This window comes from Cavia porcellus, unplaced genomic scaffold (genome assembly GCF_034190915.1).
Source record: "Cavia porcellus strain 051 isolate PalLab524CR breed Dunkin Hartley unplaced genomic scaffold, mCavPor4.1 scaffold_21, whole genome shotgun sequence".
NCBI classification, from domain to species: Eukaryota; Metazoa; Chordata; class Mammalia; order Rodentia; family Caviidae; genus Cavia; species Cavia porcellus.
In genome coordinates, this window is record NW_026947504.1 from 41,068,485 (window position 1) to 41,091,012 (window position 22,528).

General features: G+C 38.9%; 1 long non-coding RNA gene across 1 annotated transcript; it reads left to right on the plus strand.

The window, feature by feature from the left end:
• Window positions 1–7,436: 7,436 nt before the first annotated feature.
• LOC134472049 (uncharacterized) lies at window positions 7,437–22,385 on the plus strand. Its single transcript, XR_010041874.1, has 3 exons — window positions 7,437–8,063; window positions 20,609–20,794; window positions 22,263–22,385. It is a non-coding gene; the product is annotated as an uncharacterized LOC134472049 (long non-coding RNA).
• Window positions 22,386–22,528: the final 143 nt, after the last annotated feature.

The window sequence follows — 22,528 nt, forward strand, 5'->3', positions numbered from 1 at the left end:
CGGGTCTTCATTTGAAGTTTGAGTAGAAACCACCCTGATCCCATACTTCTTAAAATATGCATGCCTGAAAGGCAGCATTAGATAGACGCCTAGGTCTGCCACCAGGAGGAAAAGAGTCTGGCTCCTGGAGACCAAGGATAAAACAGCCCATGTATGCCTGGATGGCTGAACAAAGTGAAATGAATCCCAGGGATCCAGTATCCTACATGGTCCTTCTGGAGCAGAAGTATAACATGAATGGCTTCTAGACCAATTCCCAATAGATTCTTTATTCTCATCTGAAATTTCCTGAGCCCGGGCTTTGCTGTCAACATTCTTACCAGCATTTCCATCTTCTGAGTTCCAGCCAGAATTTCCCAGTAAGCTCTGTTTACAGGATTCTAGGCTCTCTTCAGGTAGATTCTCCAGCCTTTTCCAAACTACTCCCACAGTCTAGTTCTAAAGCTTCTAATCCAGATATAGGCACAGCTACTGGTACTTTACTTCTGGTGTCAAAAAGTTGGAATGTGCAAAAGAAGATCGATCAAAGATGCAGGACGGGTTTGAGACAAGTAGGCCTGGAAGCTGCATGGAGAGTCTTTAGTATAAGTCTATGTTGAAAAACTGAAGCCGCTGGAGTTTGATGCTCACAGTGACAACAGAAGCAAAAGACACACACACTGAACAGCAATAGGGCCTTTTAAATGCAAGCTGACTTTTTCTTTCCTATTTCTTTCCTCAAGGCTATAAGCCTATTGGACAATGTCACCAGAGCAAGGGTGGGTTCTCCCCACTCAGTTTTCTGGCTTCCATGGCCTCATCACCGACGGTGCTCCACAGACACACCAAGAATGTACTTTAGTCATCTTCTGGCATTTTTCAATTCAGTACAGTTGGCAATTACAATTAAAGGTCACAATGTCCAATACAGTAAGTGGCCAATCACTTTTGGCTACCAAGACCAATTCCATAGACCTAGAAAAAGACAGCCCTGGAAATGACAAACAAATATTAACATTTTCTTTAGAGAATCAGTTCCCCAAATGTTGCCTTTAAGTGAAAGTTGGAGCCAGCCTAAATACAGTTACCTACAAAGAAGGAAAGACAAATGCTTGTAGGCATGGCAGTACATTGCCTGAGGGCTAGAACTCAGATAGAGAAAGACTAAAGAAGCCTGACCTGGGCTGCAGCTGCAGCTCCTGATATGGAAGGGAAATGAAAGAGACGATCAAGGCTCTTTTCCAAACAGTGTTTTCTGTAGTTTGACTTAAAACGAAAGCAGGAGGAAGAAATCTAGCTACATCTGGAAGTTAAGCAGGGTTGACTTAAAATAAAGCACTGCAATAAGGTCACCTTCACTAGGGGATTGGTGAGGGTGAAGTCACTTGGCTGTGTGATGGTGGCTGGCTCTGCAGTGGAATGCCTGCAGGGGAAAAGCAAGTCACAGACACTACAGGGACTCTCTGCAATGTTTCTGATTGGCTTAGCTGGGTCCACCTCATTCCCCCAAAGATGATCCAGGAGAAATGAGCCTAGACACAGAAGAAATGTAGTCACCAGGCCACAGTCTCATTGAGTGTCTTAAAACAGTATCCCAATGACAGACATGCCATCCTGTACTCCTAAACTACTACATACCTTATGTAGGCCCTCCCAGCTGCCCAGCTGAGGATTGTTGAGCTACTTACAAGCTCCTCTAGCTTGACACATTGACATCACAGCTCTATGATGCTCTGGATGACTCGTGTGGTAGAAAGTACAGTGGGGAGCTCCACAAAGTCTTTTGAAGCAATTAGAGGCTGATCAAAAAGAGCTAACGTCAAATGGCACTGTTTCCATTTTGCAGATTATAATATATGACTGAAAAACTAGTGGTAAAAATGAGAACAGAAACAGATATATGGGTGTAATATTTTGAAAATTATAAATGAGAATTTTTCTTTTGTATTTTTCAGTTCATAATATTCACCCAACTTGGTCTGAGGCAACCATATACATAAGAAATTAAGGTTTATTTCAGAAAAAATGGATAGGAAATGATTGAGGTTATATTTGGCTTTTGACACTCAACATAACAATTTTTAAAGACATAGAACGTTACTAATATTCTAAGTCACTTTTGTCTTTACTGGAGGATTCTACTCACTTTCATCATCCACCAGATAAAGAAAATGTTCCTTTCAGCTAGAGTCTAGCCAGAGAAGCAAGTCAACCAGCTGAACTGAAGCAGTGTGGGGTACAGATAGCCCACCTGAGGATGGTTGGCACAATGTAAAAAGGGAACTGGAGAGGAAGTGGCGGGGTGTTGTTGGTTTTTTGGTTGCCACTGGTTCGCCTGGAGGAACTTGCCAGCTGGCTTCCTCATATGAACTCAGATGTTCTCGCCACTGGAGGAGCTCAGGACCTCATTGTTGGTGAGGATGGCTGTGATACTTTTCAAGGGAGCTCTGGTGCTTTCTTTGAGCATCGCTTCCTGGCTTCAGTGCAGATCCCTCAGTCTATTCGCACAGATCATTCATCCCGACGGACACACTTTCTAGCTTCCACCAGTGACCTTTGGGCCTTCCCAGCACAGATCCATGAGACAGACTTGCCTGAGACACTGTCATAGGCTCTAGGTCTTCATCTGGACTCATGCAGGACATTGCTGTGGGATCTGGACCCTCAGCTGGATTCTTTAGTATGTGGACAGATTTCCTGCACTACTTTATATTTGAATCTTTGAGTAATTATTATAAAATAGATCTATAAATTATGTGTCCTGCATTAAATTGTTTTCATTGCAAACCCTGGCTACAATAAACTGTATGACGTGACTTGTTCCTTTCTGGGATACAGCTTAGAGTGAGTATATATATTAGATCATCAGTGTTCAAACTAAGGAGAGATGAGTCCTTGCCAAACTAGAGAAGAAACTATCTACTAGCTGTCCTTGTTTGCAACACTTTCCTTGTTTGCAACAACTCCCAATCGAACAGGTTGCTTGACTAAGTTGTGCCTGAGTTTTAGCGCCCCTGGGCTACCCATATCTCCAAGTAGGATGGATAGGGTAAGGTGCACCTGAGAACCTAGCTGGGACCATAGAAAAAAGCAATGAGGAAAATTAGTATGGAGGGCAGGAGAGGGCATGGCCCAGCTGGTATCCAGCTAGGGGTCACACACAGGACCTAGGAGGCTTCCTTTTGCCCATGGGAGAGGATTTTGGGTCTAAGCCACCCTCAGGGCTCAACATGCACTGAGCAAAATAGGGAAGGAGAACAACAGCAGAATACAGCTGCAGAAGCATAAGGGAGAGAGGGCACTAATGAAGAGGCCAAGAAGCCAGAGTTCAAGGACACATCTGTCCCCAGCTGCCCAAGCTCCTGTTCTCAGCTTCCTGGGCTTGAGAAACAACATCTGGTCTGCTGGGATGTGGCACACCTGCACCACCTGCTCTGCTAGGTCCCAGTGTACCTAAAAATAGTACAGCATTAGCTGCTGCTGTGGCCATGTAGTCACTGCTACTCTGCTAGTCTTGCTACACTGATCCCTTGTTCTCCTTACTCAGTTTAAGCCATCTATAAAAACGCAGCTAGATACACTTGAGTCACACTCTCCTTTGGAGTTACTCAAGGAATTTCCATTCAGAACCCTAAATTTAGGCTATGTTCCTTTAATGGGTCACCACCATTTACCTAACAGACTCAGACTTTGCTCTCATCCTGAGGTCATAATTCTCCCCATTCATAATTCATACCAGAGAAGGTATTGAAATGAAACTAGGTGCTAAGCAAGAAGCTGACAAACAATGAGATAAACAATGTTTACTTTTTTCTTAAAGGACTGAGTTGAAAGCAATTTTTAAATTGCAAATTGCATTATATTTTAACTGAAGTATGAAATTCACCTCTCAATTATTTCACTTTGTTTGTTCCAGGTAACCAGCAGCAGGAAAACAAGATTCCTTAGGGAAAAATACAGGCCTACATGTACTCTGCACATTCCAATTAAAGTGAGTATAAAATTTGCAATCTTACTCTGTAAATTATATAAGAATTAGAAAAGAACTGAAAAAATACAAGTACTGGACATTCATATATCAACAAGATGAGTTCTAAATGGAGTGATTATGTAAAAAAATGAGACACAACAAGCTTAAATGTTGAATCTGCACCAATATCGATTTTAAAAGAACCTATCAATAGCATGTCAATGTCACTAATTCATGCTGAGGCACACCTGATAGCATTAAAAATATTCATGCTAATTTTCAAGTCAGTTCCCTTGGCTAAGCACTGAACATGCTGGAGTCAATGAGAAAGGGGTGTTTGATAGTTTTCAGTCATTGGTTATGCACTGAGCCAGTGCTACTGAATCAGATATCCACTGCTGCATGGATACTCTGACACTGATGCTTAAAATAACAAACATTACACAGTTTCTGTGTACCAAGAAGCCTGGTGGCTTACCCAGGTGGTTCTGATTTAGCACCTCTCACATTACACTTCAGGTCTTAGCCAACGACTGTATTCATCTGATTGCAGGGATTGGAGGATCTTTTTCCAAAATTGTACAGTCTTGTAACTAATGGTAGGAGACCTCAGTTTCCTGCCAGGCCTCTTCACAGGATGGCCAGATAGATATTCACGATATATATAATAATGCCTAGAAGATGGGTTTAGCACAGTTCTGTGTGTGTCTGGATGACTGACTTACTGAAGAGGAAAGACCACCCTTGGTGTGGGTGGCACCAACCAGTTGACTTGTTGCCTCGATGTAATAAAAGAGAAAAAAGAAATCCTTGCTCTACTTCTTTGGAGAAGCTCCAGTCTTTGCCATCACCTTGGGATATCTGTCTCCAGGCTTCTAAAATAGGCTCTTCAACACAGATCCTGCAGCTTCCCTATACATGCTTACATAGGACTCTGCAGTGAGCTCCAGGCCTTTGAATGTTGACTGAATTCCTCAGACTCCCCAGCTTTCAAGCAACCCTTTGTATTTTTCCACACCTGATTCTGAAGGTAGCCATGTAAGCTTACCTTGTAAGTCCTTTATATTCATGCATACTTTATATTAAATCTGTCCTTCTAGTGAACCTTAACTGATGTAATATGGCAGTTGGTTTCTCAGAATACACACACACACACATGCACGCATGCATGCACACGCACATATACATGTGCAGAGAGAGAGAGAGAGAGAGAGGGAGGCTCATTCATTATACTTTGCTACAACATCAAAAGTGACATCCACCTCTTCTGCAGTATTCTATTGCCCATATAGACCTCCACTAGACAAAGTGTGAGTGGGTATACACAAGTATAGATACCAGAAATTTTGACTTATTTAGAAATACTTTGGAGGCTGTCCACCACAACTTCTTTTAAAGGAATTCAACAGACCTTCAATGTTGGTATATGTTATCTGTGCTATTTGAATATGAAAAAAGTGAACCTAAGTATAAATGTCTTTCATATAAATAAGTTGTCCAAAATATAGTGTAAGTTTAAAGCTTTGTTTGCTGTTTCAAGATAATTAAGCTTCATAAAATCCAAAACTTTGTCAATCCTGGGATGCAAATTTTAATAAGATGTCCCCTGATAACACTAAATTGTCTTGTTTGTTCAGTTGAAGATAAGTTTCACATTGCGGTGTTATTGAAACCTGAATTAAATAGCTATCTAATCCACTTACTGCTAAAATCAACAGAAAATGCTGCGCTTTTTGCTGATGAATGGTTGCAAGCTGGTCTGTGCAAAAAGAATGGAAGCTGATAATGCATCTGCTCCCAATATGAATGTGGCACTGACTGCCACAGCACAAATTCTTTAAATTTCAGCATGGCTGTGTTCTATGAGACCCATAGTGATTCATTTCTCTTGTGCTCTCTGTAATTTGAACCACTGTGCAATCTTCCTTTTCAAAATGCTATGTCATTTGCCATTGCTTGGCTCAGAGAGACCATCATTGAAAATGCAAAATAATTACTAAAGTTATACAGGAGGACTAAATTTTAAGGTGAATCTCTAGATGATGCACAACATATGTACAGTAACTTTATGATCACAGAAATACAAAAGTGGCCGCAACTTGTGTCATCCTGATGTAAATGTTTTTCCAACATTAAATTATATCTTGATGTCTAGGTTTATCCTCAGTCAAATGAAACAGGCTCATTGTATACTTATCGATCCATCAGCTATGTTATCCAAAAAGTAAGACACTAAAGCATCAATGGAGAGACTACAGCTATGTCCCTACCACTAACACATATCTCCATTATCCATGCAAGGCTCCTCTAGATCCAGCAGCCTTCTCTGCTGCCTTCTCTCTGGATAGACCCCCAGTACTATCCAGATGGCAAAACACAATTTGAAAGGCATAACCAAAAGGGTAGAAGGACAGGAAGCAGTGGGAGGCCAGTGACATCATAAAGTTGGCTCAGCATTGGAAATTAGTCTCCATATGTTTGAGAGGATTTTCAACCAATTGGCATGTCCCTTCCTTCCAGCATCCAGGAAATTTTCTCTGGGAATTCTCCAGGTTTGACACTGAGAATGGTTTTCAAAGGCAGTAGTGAGACTCCGACCCCAGACATCTGGACTGGAAGTCAGAGCTCATCAGGACTCCTTGCCCATCTGAGCAGATAAAAGAATCCTTACAAAATTACTCTGCAATATGGAAGATCTCTTGGCTATGACCTCACATAAACCCTAGGGAAAGAGGCCCTGGCATTGGCTTCTCTAGCTCAGTCTGCTGAATTTACTGCAGCTGACACTGATGCCAGCCAGCACTAGAGAGGCACAGGGCATGGAATCTTGCCGCTTGTCCTCTCTCTTGCCTGCTATTAGGAAATGAATGACCACTTACTCATTGAAAAAGACAAGCAAATCAAACCCCTCTCACACACAGATGAACATGCACCCATGGCAGACCGATGTCACAGCACAAGTGAAGCTGCCTCTCTTCATGGAGAAAGCTTCTGTCTTCTCTGCTCTTCCTAATCAGGATATTGCCCTTGGGTAGTTTTCACAAGGACTAGAAAGCTCAGTGAAGCTGAGTATTTGTGTACAGAGGTTGATTTGCTCCAGTAAACTTCTTTTTAAAAACAGACTTTTAAATCCTTAAAGATTTTTAGGGAAAAAAATAATGAAGATACAGAAATTGTTTTGTTAGGAAGTCCCATAGGATGAAATTCTCTGATACGCTCTGGGTCCAGCTCAGGGTGGGTAGTTCCCAGAAATCCATTTGATTGAGAGTCACGTTCATTGTTGCTGAGCTACTGCAGGGAATTCAAACCAAAGGAGGATGAGGAAATCCTTACTGAGCTAAGCCAAACCGGGTTAGCCCACAGGAAAAGCTGATTTACTAGCAACAGGCTTGAGTCCCTTGGGCAGCAATTCCATGCAGCTCAGGGACAATCAGACTCACCTCTCATTGCTAACATAAATGCATCCTACAGATGCCACTAAGGGAATCATTAAAAGTGAGCTGTACTGTTTTTGCTTTAGCTGTGTGCCACCCAGGCTGGGAGGAGCCAGCAGTATTGAGAATCACAGTAGACCTGCAGCCAGAGAGTAATTTAAAACACTGCATCATTGGGTTGTCAAGGTAACTGGCTAGGCTGCCTTTCTGGACTTCTGTAAACACAGGTCCTCTAGACAAGGACTGAACCACACCAAGGAGCCTGCAGAGAAATGGCCTGTAGCCTTGAATATGACCACTAGCAACCTCTTTGCTCAGAAAGGTTACACTCATGCTGGGATATTACTTCTGGGCTGGATGATGTGCTGAGACTCAGCAGTCCAACAACACTCACTGACCACTGTGAGATGAGAAAGGCTGTCCAAGGACATTCCAGAAGAACCTTTTCCTTCCTGTTGTCACCCTATCATCTAAAAGAGATTGTGAAGCACATAAAAGGCAAGCATTCATTCGCTGAGAGTTACAAGCTCCAGCTTCCCTGTTCATTTTAGGATGGGATCCTGTGTTTGAAGTCTACCCAGTACTACAAACTGGGTGGTTTTAAACAACGGAAATTTGTTTTTTCATTGTTCTTCATGCCATAAGTGCTGGCAGGGCCGTGCTCCACCTGAAATCTCTCGGTAAGTATTTTCCTAAGGCCAAGTGGTCCTTGGTTTACAGCTGCATCCATTTTAACACCAGTCTCCTCTCTGTCTGTGTCCATCGTTATGCTCTATGCTTATCGCCCTAGTAACCAAGCACCAACCACACAGTTATAGATTAACTGACCCTGTCATGCTGTTCTGTATGCGTCCTTTCCCCCCACCCCAAAAACCTGTTTGCTGTGTCAACCTTTGTTCTCCTTGTAAGAGACAAATGATGCTGTGTCAACCATTGTTCCCTTTATGAGAGACAAATGTTCCTGGAATTGGCAGACCAAGGGCTATGAATTGGCTAACCATCCGCTGTGAAATGCCTCTGACCTCAAGCAAAGGGGAACAAAGGCCCACCTTGTTTCTGTTTCTCATCACTATGTACTTAATGATCAATGAACTAATCATAAATGAACTATAAAAATCAGTCAAAATTCTGACTCAATTGCACAGCTTTGCAAATTCCATCTGCACTGTGTCACTGGGCCAGCTAAAATAAAAAGTGCTTCTTTAGAAAAGACAACATCTTGCCCTGTTTTTCATCTCAAGGGGCCTTTTTTTGGGAGGGGTTACAACATCGATGTCCAGATTTTCCTCTTATAAGAACACCAGTCATACTGGACTTGGACACACTTAATGAGTTCATTTTAAAAGGTTTACACCTGCAAAGATGCTATTTTTAAATTAGATCCAACCTGGGTTCTGCAGCTTAAGTCTTCAATATTTCTTTAATATATCTTTCTGAGGGTAAACAATTCTGATAACTTTTCACTTTGCACAAAGACACATGCATGCAGGACTTGACCAAACCCTACAGTAGGCAGGACAGATCCTCATTGTGTTCCCTAACCACAAACTACTGGAATATGAAGTAGAAAATCAAACCAAAGCCACGCTGTTAAAATGGAACCACTGATGAAATGGAGAACACAGGTGTAGCTTTAAATCAAGTCCAGTTAGTGACTGTGAGCCTATTGACAGATTCATTATTGCTCCTGTCCCTTTTCCTGCTACTAAAGGCAGGTCTGTGGCACCGGAAGATCATCAGTACAGTCAACTGGGAGAAGTTGCCCTTCCTGCCACTTTCATAGAGAGTTATCTTGAACTGAAGGCAAATGATAGGAAATACACGCAAGAAAATCTTTCTACCTTCCTCCTCCTCCTACAAATGACCTAATTCTTAATCACAGTAGGCAAGTCTGTACCCTCATCAGCCAGGAGCCTCCACAGAAAGAATCTACATACAAATTTCCTAAGTCAACTCTACTTTTCTCATACTTTTCCACATTTAGCTACTTCCCCACAATTCACTGTCTCAGAATTTCTGAGTCCTTTTCTTTTGTGTTGTCACTTTTCTGAAAAAAAAAAAAAAAAGTTCTTTTACTACATGTTATATAAGCTCATTTCTAACAGTCCCTTTGAGTTACTATCTGCCTGCTACTGCCTTATCTGTGTACAGGGCACATTCTTACTAACTTGTATTTATTTTTCTCTTATTTATGTCTTTATTTTACAAGTCAAATTTAGAGGATCCATGTCAGAAAACCTAAGGTGGATCAAGAAAGGCTGTCCAAACCATGTCAGGAGAATCTTACTCCCCAAAGTGAAGATACAGTGTATTATCTTGGTTTTTTGTTCAGTATTCATCTTGCAGATCTCTAGACCAGGCAAGTGTTTCTCACCCTGTGAGTCATTCATCCTGAGCAGCCCAGGAGATAAAGCTCTGGTATGATGTGCCTGCTTTTGCTCTCTTTCAACAAATGTTATTCCTGCAGAGTAAGCCAGGAGCGTTTGCATTGTCTTAACATCAGGAGCTCGCCAGAACACTCTGGAAAAGTATTCTTGTGAAATGAAGCAACAGGGTGGAGAATTCCATTTTCAGAAGCATGAAAGACCTGGAGGCTGTGCCCTCTCCCTTTTTAGCATCCTGCAAGAAGCACAGGGGAAGGAAGCCACAGACATTTTTTTGCCAAAAGTTAATCCTATGTTGTTTAAAACAATACCATTAACAACCTGATTAAGGCCATTGATTCTGAAACAGCAATTTTCTTTGCAGAATTAGGTCTATGGTTAATTTCAGATGATAACAGTCTATTGGGCAGATAAAACAGCGATAGGAGAATATATTTCCCTCGGCCAAAATGAAGGCAATAGAAACAAGGAGAGATTTCATGTTCAACCCAAAGTTCTTTCCAACCTTCTTGTATTATCTTTTACCCATAGTGAAACCAACTTGGTCCTAGGAAAATTGTTACCCTCATAGAATCACTTACTTGTGTTTATGTGCAAATCTCATCAAATCTCTGCAGACCCCAAAGGAAGTGAGGTAGTCTAATACCTCAGGTTGCAGGGATGATGGTTCCACTCAGTTTTTCTCTCACATTCTTCCTCTTTGGTTCTAGGCAAGTCAGTGAGTTTCTTTGTGCCCTAAAATGGGGGAATATAAACACAATGAAGTTTAAAAGAGATGCTCAATAAACGCTACCTTCTATTATTAGGTAGTGTACATACTCTTAGCTATAAAAGGTACATGAGATCCAGAATGACTAGATAATGTGCTCTGGTCATACTTCTGTGAGAGCCAGGAATTAAGCCAAAATGGCCAGAATGTAAGCTCTGTCCCCTTCAACCTCAGCATTGACTATCTGGCACGACAGTCTGTGCCAGTACTGCTTTCAAGGTTACCTAGCCTCGGTACTTCCAGGCTCTCATACTTCATTCTCTTCCTGAGAGTCCAGTTTCTACATGACTTTTCTCTCAGTTCAGAGCACTTCGGAACTGTCTTCCTAAGATAGCTCAAACCATGCCTCTCCCTTCCCCCGGATGTTCTCTCTACAGAATTCCTTCTGCTACCATGTGCTTAGCTTTCTAAAATGACAGTTGCTAATCACTGCCAAATATCACCAGCCAGTAATCACTTACTTTTTTGAACTTTATTCAACAATAATACAAAGAAAAGTATAGCTAGCCCTCTGAATCTACACATTCTGCATCCTATGGACCAGATTGGATTTAACTAATCATAGACCAAAAATAATTTTTAAAAACTGCAATTCACAGAATATGTACACTTTTTCCCTTGGTCTCTACATGTTAGATTGGTTTCCACTCAAATATGACAAAACATCTGAGATAATCAGTTTGAAAAGAAGAAAATTTAGTTTGGCTCAGGATTTCAGAGCCTACAGTTCAAGGTTAGCCCAGTTGTACTATGTGTTGTATCTGTACTCTGACTGGTTTACTCAGTAGTAAGTCCAGAGTTCATCTGTTGACACAGGCATTGTTATAGCTTGTGTCTAGATGTCCCTCCAAAGATTCATTCATCAGAGAGAGGCAGGATTTTCAGAATTGACTGAATCTAGAGTTTGTGACTGGTTTAAAGTTTAATGCTAGGATTAAGGTTCTGAGTGCTACTCCTGCCCTAGGTTAGGTAGCCTGTATACAATATAAGGGACAGAAGGAGGCTTGTCCTTTGCTTCCCTTGCTGACTTTTGCTGTCTTCTGCCACTATGAAGCTGACCAAAGGAAGCAAGTGTCTCCAATTGCAGCCTGTGGGCACATGGGACATATCTGGCTTTTCTCCCTGCCTGCATTGATTACCTATGGAAAGCAAGCTGTCTTGTGGTGGCAGGTGTGAAGGGGTGGATCTTGCTGTTTGTCCCTGCTCATGCTGGCTGCCCACAGGAAGCAAGCTTTCTGATGGTGGTGTTGGCACACAGTTGTGGGTCTGGATACATCTCGCTGCTTATTTATATTAATATTATTGTTTTACAAGTCAATACACCCACTTTATATCGCAGTGGTCACAGTCAATGTGTCTGTCTAGATGATGATCTTAACTGGAGCTTATTTCAGGGATAGGATTTATATATAAGCATCCTGGAAAAAATAATGCTGAAGGTTATTTTCTAGTTAGGTCTAATTTTCTGGAATATATGGCACAGGAGTCCTGTTCACAACATAGTGGCTGGGAAGACAAAAATGAGCAATAGGAGACAGCCACAGTCCCAATACCACCATCAAGCACCTCCCCAAATAACCTAACTTCTCACCTCCTGAAGATTCCATCACCTTCCAGTAGCTCCCCAGTCTGAGGGCCAGCCTTCAACTCATGGGGCCTTGGGGGATATTTGAGATCCAAATTATAGTATATTGTTTCCCATACAGTGCAGAATAAGAACTTTTTATATAGTATTTTATTGCATTTGGTATTATAATAATACAGAGAACACTGAATAAGTTTTTAATCAAAATATATAGGAATCATTTTAATGATAAAAAATAAATCAACGCCAATGAGATAGGTGTGGTCTTGAGCAACTGAAGGATGTATGGGCCAGCATAAGGGCCTGAGGAAAAATGCTTAAATGTGTCTGGAGATTCATAAATGCCTTATAAGTAAGCACTTGGTTTTCTGGAAGTCAGTTAATGTTCTCAAACTCTAGCATGTACCAGAAACAGCCATGAGCTTCATAAAGTACAAGTTTATGGGCACCAGTGAGTTGGGACTCTTCCTACTAAGGCCACACTACAACACTAGTGAAACAGATAGTGAGAACACACTCATGAACAACTATCTGGAAACGATTACATTTTAAATTGATATTTTCCCCCGTAGCATCAGCTATTTGGGAACATATGGGCCCGCTTGGTTACTCCCCCAGTTTACTGTCTACTTAGAACTGAGCTACTACAGATACAAGGTTACACTCTGGATTGAGGAAAAGACACAATGCTCCACTTTGCTCAGCACCAGCTCTTCCGGAAAGCCAGAGTCACTTGTAGTTTGCAAAATGAAGCTCTAATCCATTGCCTAATGGCACCTGATGGCTTAGGTTCCTGGTTTCCCTCTCATCACACCTCAAAGCAGTTCCAAATGGTATTATTGTTGTTGCTGCTAATGTCATTGTTATGTCTTTGCTCAGCTCTTTCTCTCAGAATTTCTGGGATTAAAATCAACTTTACTTCTTCCCAGTGAAATTCCTTCTGTAAAGACAAAGAAAATGCCATCTTGAAAACAACAGTCATCGCGAGGTTGGAAATAAAAGGAAATAATGATTGCTTATACACATCCTTGTGACTTCACGTCTTCTCAGCCTACTCTCCTTTCTAGTGTAGTTTTCTTCCTATTCATCTCACATAGCAGGCCGGCCTGAGGCTGGGCGCTGCTCATCCTTCTGGCTGCAATGTTCTTCCTTATACCCACATAATTCCCTCCTCAAGTCTCTCGAGTCTTCTTCACTGATAACTCTGCAGCAACCCATTCAAAATCCTCCCCCCATGCACACATTCCCACATACTCACTATTTCTCCCTATTATTCCACATGATTAAGCTTTCCATTTTCTTTCCCCAAATCTTGACATTGGGCTGAGACAGAAGTTATCCTCATTTTATTAAGAGGAGGCATAGAATAGCAGGATTGGTCATCCTGGGTGAGAAAGTTACTGAGGCAATGGAGGTCTTAAAACTCTCTCATACTCACAATATCCCCTAAAGATGCTTCCTTTCTCTCCAGAGCATATGTTACTGTCTCTGGAACTATGTGTTTTAGCTATCCATTCATTTAATGTCTGTTTCACTTAGCAAAATATTATATTCATGAAAGCAGAATTCCAGTCGAACTCACTTACTATGGGCAGACTACCATCTAGAATGGTATTAGAAATACATTCTGTGGTAATAGGTACCCAATATTTTTTGAATGAATCAATAAATACTCATTCTACAATACTCCGGTTTTAAGACCTCCATTTCCTCAGTAACTTTCTTGCCCAGGATGACCAATCCTACTACTCTATGCTTCCTCTTAATAAAATGAGGGTAACATCTGTCTCAGCCCAATGTCAAGATTTGGGGAAAGAAAATGGAAAGCTTAATCATGTGGAATAATAGCTGTAATGTAAATACAGGATACTGATTTTTATTATTTTCCCATTCCACTCCTCCAAAATATAACATATTCAAAGTCATAATTATAAGTATTTTTTCAGAAATATTCTTTATTTCACTGTGTGTTTATAGATAACTCTTTATATGTATAGAAAAATAGAAAGAAATGTGAACACTACTAATAGTGAGGAAAATAAACATAAATAATTCAACTGTCATATTATTTAATTAAGTACATAATACTTGGTTAATATGTAAATGATAAGTAATATTAAGTTACAAGATAATTCAGGGAATGTTCTCTCAATATCATCTGAATAAAGTAGTGGGAAAAAGTAAATATGTACGAATTTCATTAATATGAAAATATTTAAAAGTCCCCATAGTCTTCCAACTATGAGTCAATTGAGATCGCACTGACTGGCATTCATAGATTCTGTTGGTCCACGTAACTGCACACCTCTCTGTATAATTACAATCCATTGCAGACTTCTCCAATGAGTCTGAGAATCCCTGGAGTATTGTACATCTGCTCATGACTGTTTCATATTTTTCTACTGCAGCCTACTTATTTACACCCACCACCCACATGCTCCTGAAAGAGGTTTTCTTGGGGAACATAATGTTAGCATTTAGAACACAGGTGTCAACATTTTGGCTTGCCTGAACTGTACTAAGAGGAGTTGTCTGGACCACATAAAATACATAATATGGTTAATGCATACCCCTAACAATACTTTCTTTAAAAAATTAAAGACCACTTTTAAAAAGAGGGCAAGAAGAGAATCATCTGTGTTTTATTCACTACCTTATTTAATGACAAGACCTCTGATATATATTGTTTTGATTTGATTGTATGACAGGCACAAGAGGCAGAGTTACCACTGTGCCCTGCCTTACACAGTGACTTTATTATCATCTAAGAGTTCATTTGCAAGCACTGCGCTTCTGTGTTAAAAGGCCTTATTGGGCCACATTACTAGCGATCCCGGACCACGTGTGGTCCATGGGCAGCAGGTGGGACATGCTTGAGAAAAATTATTTCTTGGTGTCCCGACATTACATAACCTTTTAGAGCCTGTCATTCCTACCTGAGTTGGAGTTACGCTGTGTCAGATTGCAGAATGGGAAGATGGCCACATTCTACAGGTCTCATGGAATGGTTCAGAAATATAAAATGAAAAGCCAACCTCCTTTTTCCTTATTTTATGTCATTTATTGGAGGCAACAATTATAAAATGGCTATTATCGAAAAGCACCATAGAAATGCTAATATTGTTTTATAAACTATAAGTAGAATTGATCTCAGATTTCTTGAAGGCTTTTTTGTAGCTCTGGTGAGTTAACTTCTGCAAGAAATTTGACAGAACGAAAACAAGGGCAAAGTGGTAAAATATGTCCTCCATTTTCTATGAAACCAGCCATAATTACACTTGGATGATGATTAGCTGTGCCCACAGCTCAGCTATTTCCTTGGCATTTCTGGCCACTGATTCCCTGCTAAACACTCTCTGCATACTTGGCTCAGCTGAGCTTATTTCCTGGTTGCTTTTCTCTGACAATGGCACATTTGTGTCATAATGCATTCAAGCAGTAAAGAATGGCTCTGAATCTTCTTTCCTTTGATGGGAAATGAAAGATCAGGACGCCCTGCCATCCTATGACTCACATTGGAAGGAACATCCCAGGTAATGGGCTTTGTGAAAAGCTCCCAAGAGCAAATGCTGTGCCTTCCCCATTTCTATGCTGCTCACACTGCAGAGCCATCATTTGTACCAGCCCGGAGAGTTGGGGCTTAATGGACACATGGCTGCAGGGTCCTCCACATCCCAAAACATGGATACTCTCACAATTAACTCATTGGAGGGACCCAGATATTCAGATGCTATGGGATCTCTTCCTTGGACTAACAACAAGCTGCTTCTTTTTAAAACAGGTTGAGAAAGAAATGACAGACCATTGAATTAATGTATTCATCTTTGATTTTTGTGTCATTTGATATGTAAAAGAATACTGGGGTCCTGGAAGATGCTGAGTTAGGAATTAAAAAAACAAAAAGAAAACAATTTCCCAGATAATTTGAAACCTTTGTAAACATTTACTAACCAGTGTGTTTGCTTCTTTAACTTTTATGAATATTTTGGACGTGCTGAAGATTGAGCCCAGGGCCTCACACTTGCTTGGCACAACTATACCTCTGAGTTACACCCCTTCAGTCCCAAATATGTATTTCTTAGTAATTCTTTAACATTCATGGAAATAATCTTTAATTCTTTGATTTCTTTTAATATAAATTATTTAAATGCAAAATAATAAATGAATATTTTTGAAATTGTTTCATTATAATAAATGGAAGCTAAAAAGGATATCAATAAGTGCTAAACCATTTGATATTTTTATTTATATAACTTCTTTGCCTGTGTTTACAAAAATTCATTTAACATTTTACATGAAAATTTAAAATGGGTGTGTTGATGCACAGGTATAATCCCAGCACTCAGGAGGCTGAGGCAGAAACATTGCTAAGAGTGAGGTCCAGGCCAGCCTGGGCTACATAGTTCAAGGCCAGCCAAGACTCCACAATGAGATCTGCCTCAAAACAAAACAAATCAAAGCAAAACAAAACAAAACAGTTCACTGCAAGTAATTGCAACACTGAAAATAACATCAACGGAGAAGCTGCGAAGGCATTTTTGGAATGAGGATAAAGTAGTATAAAATTTGTCAAAATATGGATTAGTATATCAATTTCTGAAAGTTAGTATGAGTCATCTAGTGTTCTTATAGCAGTCAGGGTTGTTCAAAGTAAAAAAAAAAAAAAAAGCAGACTATATTGGGGGAGAACTCTTAAAGTATAGGCTCACATCACTATAGTTGCTGACAGAGTGGAAGCCTGAACTGCAGACCATGAAGCTGAAATTCAGGCAGAAGGCCTGTGCTGTAACTCTAAGGCAAAATTCCTTGTTCTTCCCCAAATCTAAGTCATAGCTCTTCAGGTCATTGGCCGATTGGTGTGCTTTTCCTGTAGCATGGGCAGTAGTGTACCTGAAGTTTACAGATATATTATTCACATCTGAAAAATACCTCTTCACCAAGTTGATAAAACGATCGCAATCCAAATAATTAGTGGTATGTTGGTATTAAAATAATTAAACATAAGTAAAATATTTGCAGTTACCTTATTTGTTATTTTTCTGAAAGAGTTATTATCCATGATTAATTTCATCATGGAAGTATATTCCTATCTCAAATAATAATGTGTGTACATTTTAAAAAGGAATATCAAAATAAAACATAAATATATGAAAATAAAAATGATTAATAAGATATTAACATGTTTTTCTATTTGGTTACAATTTTTTTTTTTGTCTTTTTGAGACAGGGTCTCTCTGTACAGTTCAAGCTGGCCTTGAGCTCACTTTGTAACCCAGGCTGGTCTCAAACTCACAAGGATCCTCCTGCCTCAGCCTCCCGAGTGCTGGGATTACAGGCGTGAGCCACCACGCCCAGGTCTTGGTGCTTTTTTAACCCACAGATGACATATAAATCCGTTCTTTTAAAATCATGGTCATAGAGGTATTTTCAGTAAGAATGTGCAGAGAAGGAGTTATCAAAATAAAACATAAATACATGATCAAAAATGATGTTAAGTTATACTTTCTATTTGATTGTAGATTTTTAAGACAACACAGTATCTTATTTGCTAGTACTTTTTAGTCCAGAAATGACATAAAATTAATTTTTAAAAATCAAGTGATTTTTAAAATTTGATAACGGTGATTTACCTTACACTGAAATGAGCTCCTCGTAGATAACTAGTATAAATGCTATTCAAAATATTAATCTGTTTCAGGATGCTGACGTTATCTAAAAGTAGACCTAGGGCAGGGGTGTAAAGAGAGACACATAAATGGAAGAACAATACTGTGAGATCTACATTTATATAAACATCTCTCAGACACTTTGCCCAACCCTGAATTGTGGTTATTTAAAGTAGATTGCAGTGTCCAGCAGAAAGTAAGAGCTGGAAGGCAAAAACAAGTGAGCAGGTGTTCCAGCAGCTTCCTGGAACAAAAAGGAAAGAATCAAGACTTTGGGTCCTACTACTATCTTGTTGATTAGATTGTGAAGTCTGGGAACACTAATGACTCCAACCTAATATAGCCAATATGACTTTACTGCGGTCTTTGTATCCGAGAATGCTTGATTCGTTAAAAAAAAAAGTGTACAAATGTGACCTAGACCATACACATGTAGGGTGGGTGTATCATTATTTGGTGACTATGATAAATAATTAATTACCAGTGATTCCCAGTCATGATCAGACTGCGAGAAGAGTGATAAAGAATTTTCACCAAGGTAAAACCTGGTGAAATAAGGAAGAACTCTTTTCACTTGTACAGTAATCAAAATAAAAGAAAAAGAAATGGCAAGTCTTTAATCATCAAGATCTGGATTCAACTGACCTTGACTTATTGAAGAAGTGCTTAGAATAACAGAATTTAATTTAGTGGTCAACAGCTTAATAAAGAGGACTAGAAGGCATTAATAAAGTAAGCAATAAATTATGATAGTATTTTTCATATTTTTGTCTCAACATGCCTTCGATCTCTTAAAAACTCAAACTTCAGAGCTTTATTTGTATAAATTATATCTTGATATTTAGTGTATTTAAAGTGAAAATTTATAAATGAACTATATTTTGTTTATTCATTTAAATATGACAACAATTACATTTTATATTAGCACAATACATGTGAAAAATAAAATAATAGAAATTATGATATCTTATATATCTTGCAAAAATTTTTAATGTTTGGGTTATTAGAAAACTATAGCCTCATATCTGATTGTACAGCATATTAAAATATTGCATATCATATAGACTCTGGAAACTGCTGTATACTCATGAAAGAATGTAAGTGAAAATCTTGATATTTTGCAAAAATATTTTTGACCTTGTACACTATCTTCGGTGGTCCCTAAAACCCTGAAGAATGTCCTTTGCAGAGAATGCAGTGGAATACAGTCTCATGTTCTGAGTCACTTGGACTTTCACTGACATACAGATATACTTCTTCTGTAGATCACCTTACCACCAATCATCAATCCTCTGCCTTACAGCTTTCAGCCCTTTGGGGGACTCTCCCTTCCTCACTGCACTCCAAGGATATGCCCCAAGAAAGGTTTAAATTGGTGTTATATCACTTCAGCGTGACTCCATCATATCATGCCCAAAGTATCTGTAAATAATTTTTGAATATTTTCCACAGTTCTCATTAAATCATAGTTACAGGGTGAGGGAGTAGTTGTTGTTCTACTATTTAAATTTATGGCTCAGTGGCTACTGAACATCCAGCTTGTGACAGACACTCAATTTGGCTGGCCACTACATATCTCTGGATATCAATAGCAACTTGGGAACTATTTTTCATAAAGAAAATAAAGATTTTCTAGAGAAGGTATTACTCCATTCCAAAACCTACTGTGATTATTCTAATGGGATTTTTCAAAGATCTCTAGAGTATTGCAATCTATCATAGAGAATTTAGACAGTGAATTTATCTGATATCCAAGTAGCATACAAAGTTGTTTAAAAATGCAACTTGAGTTAGCTATTCCCAGGTAGGAAAAATTATTTCCTTCAGAAGCTCCAACGACCCTTTCTTAAATGGTAGGCATTGTCCAAACTACAGAAACTTGTTTTCAGTTTGCATGTAATATCTTCACATGGCCTGAACTGTAAAGTACTAAAAACTGCTCTAACATGACAGGCACATAAATTTTCCTAGTGTTTACATTCCATGTTCGATAGGCCTGTATCTTAGTTTGGGTTATCTATTGTTGTCTAACAAATTATTCTGAAATTTAAGTAATATAAATAATCATTATAATATCTCTTGTGGGTTTTGTCAGTCCCATGCAAAGGGCTTGGCTGGGCAGCTCTGATTTAAGAACACTCATGTAACTTTCATCATTTTGTGCCTGATATGGTAAACACAGGCCCCTGAGGCAGTTGGAGGCAGGGCAAGCAGCTCCTCACCAATAAAATCTCAGAATTCTGTATGGTCTTTCCATTTGCTTCCAATAAGAGAAGTGGTTTTTTTTGTTTGTTTGTTTGTTTGTTTTTCCTGCTTACATGGCCTGTGAGGGCTTCAATTGTAATTATCCTGCTAATTATGAAGGAATCCATTTTACTTCTTATGATTTCAGCCTATTAGAACACACAGAATTCCTTCTGATGTGCTCTTTTGGCTGAAGCAGCAAAACAAGCCTATCCAAATTCTGAAAAGAAAGGAAACATAGATCAGCATTTGTAAGTGAAAGTACAATCAAAAGTACATTGTTAGAAGAATGTATAGATTGAAGACAGAACATGGATCCACTGACTCAAGAGAAAGAACAATAAGTAAAAAGTAATCATGTGTTTGTCACTGTAAACAAAGCAAAGAAACTTCACATACATGTAATACAACAAACACATGCATATATGCACACATTTAACGTATGTTTGGAAGTGCTGTCATTATTAAACCTTTCAGTGCCCATGGCACAAATCTGAAGCTTTCATTGGACGTATCAGATGTGAATATATTGCTGATAATTTATATATTTCTAAAGTCATTTATTTTCATTCATTAGGTCATCAATTGAGGCTGCTTCTACCTTGACACTGATATTAAGTTATGAGAAAATATATCGATGTTCTCCTTCAATGAGAGATGAGTGATGTATCTAACAGTCATGATGGACAATGGGCCTGACGGCCTAGTGAAGCTCATCAGATGCACTTCAAACTGCATTTGGCTTGCAGCCAGATTTCCAAATGTAAGACTCATTAAGCTAAGTAGTTTAATCTCAAAGACTAATACTTCTAATTCTCATTCTGTGATGAATATATAGTGATGAATATAAAAATAGAATCCTGAACATGATTTTTATAAGAATAATTCTGGGAAGGATTTAAGGAAAGAATACAGGTCTTTTATATTAAATCCATTTCATCAGGGAACAGTAGAAAAGGCCAGATAATTTTCCTAAGAAGAATAAATTACCCAGTAATGTATTGAGACTGTGCACATAATACCAAAAAGTGTAGTACTATGTAGAGTACTTTCCAATAGCCTTTCTTATTCTCTTAATGAAAGTGATATTGCTGACTAGAAAGATCTATTTTCCCCCGAGGCACATTTTTAATATCACATTTTAATAGGGATACTTTATTCTAAATTCCTCTATTCCTCAAAAGTTATGCATTTTTTCATAGGCATTTTTATCAACTTATCAGAACAGAAATGATGAGTCAGGGAGCATAAAATCATTAACAAAAATGACCTCTTGCAGAGACATTCAAATCATAATGGGAAATATACTTTGAATGAATATCTACAATATTTTTAACAGACTCCTGATTTTCCTCAATGAAATTATTTCTTTACAATGTGACAAAAACTAAAATGAAATGAGTTGTCATTGTTAATATAAAACAAATCATAAACATTGGGAACATAGATTTGATGGAGTCTGCATAAGTGATAAAAATATGTCCTTAGAGAATATTCACCACATGGAAATCTAAGGAAACAAAGTGCTCAAGACATTAATTGTTCAGAAGCCAATAATTATTTTCATACATCTGAATATTTCTTACTCTGATATATGTAATTTTGAACTGATATAACAATTAGCAAAGTACATATTTCTATCAGGTCTGCTACCTTCTAGAATAGTTTTATTCTTATTTTAATTAAAATTGTATTTTGCTGTATAATACAAATTATATGAAGAGACTGATTTAAGTATTAAAAAAGTACACAGATATTACCTAATTTGCCTGCTATGATCCATAGTAATCAAATATACTTTTTGCCAGTTTCCAATAACATGTTTCTGATCATAAAAGGTTAAGAACTGTTTATTCTATATTTTCCTGTAGTTTCTCTTGTATTTTTTCATGGTTGATGTGATTTTAGGGGTTGTATCTAGATGTCTCCCCAAATCTTTATGAAGCTATAGGTGGAACTTTTCAGAGGTGGCTGGGTCCACAGTGTGCAGAGCTGGGATTCATTGATGACTAAATGAGGCCACTGATTGATTTAGCTTTCTGGGTGTGGATAATGGGAAGGGTCCATCTGGGCTGAGAGTGCTACCTGTGCTAAAGCTGGGAGCTTGGGTAAAATATAAGGGACACAGACAGGGATGCTGTGGTAACTTGTTTTTTACTTCACTACCTGCTGCCTGGCTGCCTTCTGCCCACCATGAACTGTTTCTCCTCCGCCATGCCACTCTGCTGTAGAGCCAGCCAACTACAAACTGAAACCTCTACAGACTGTGAGTTAAATTATACTAAACTTTCCTTCCTTTAAACATGGGTGCCTGGTATTTTGTCTCAGCAGAGAAAAAAAAAATAAGTAAGATGAGTGAAAATAATAAAGCAACAATCCAACACTCTTTACTCAGTTCTGAAACTGTAGTGCCAGATATTTTCAGTGGTTCTGTTTATTACCTTATTAATTCTCAACCAATCCTGGTAGGAAAGTATTATCCCTGGGCTCTATTACA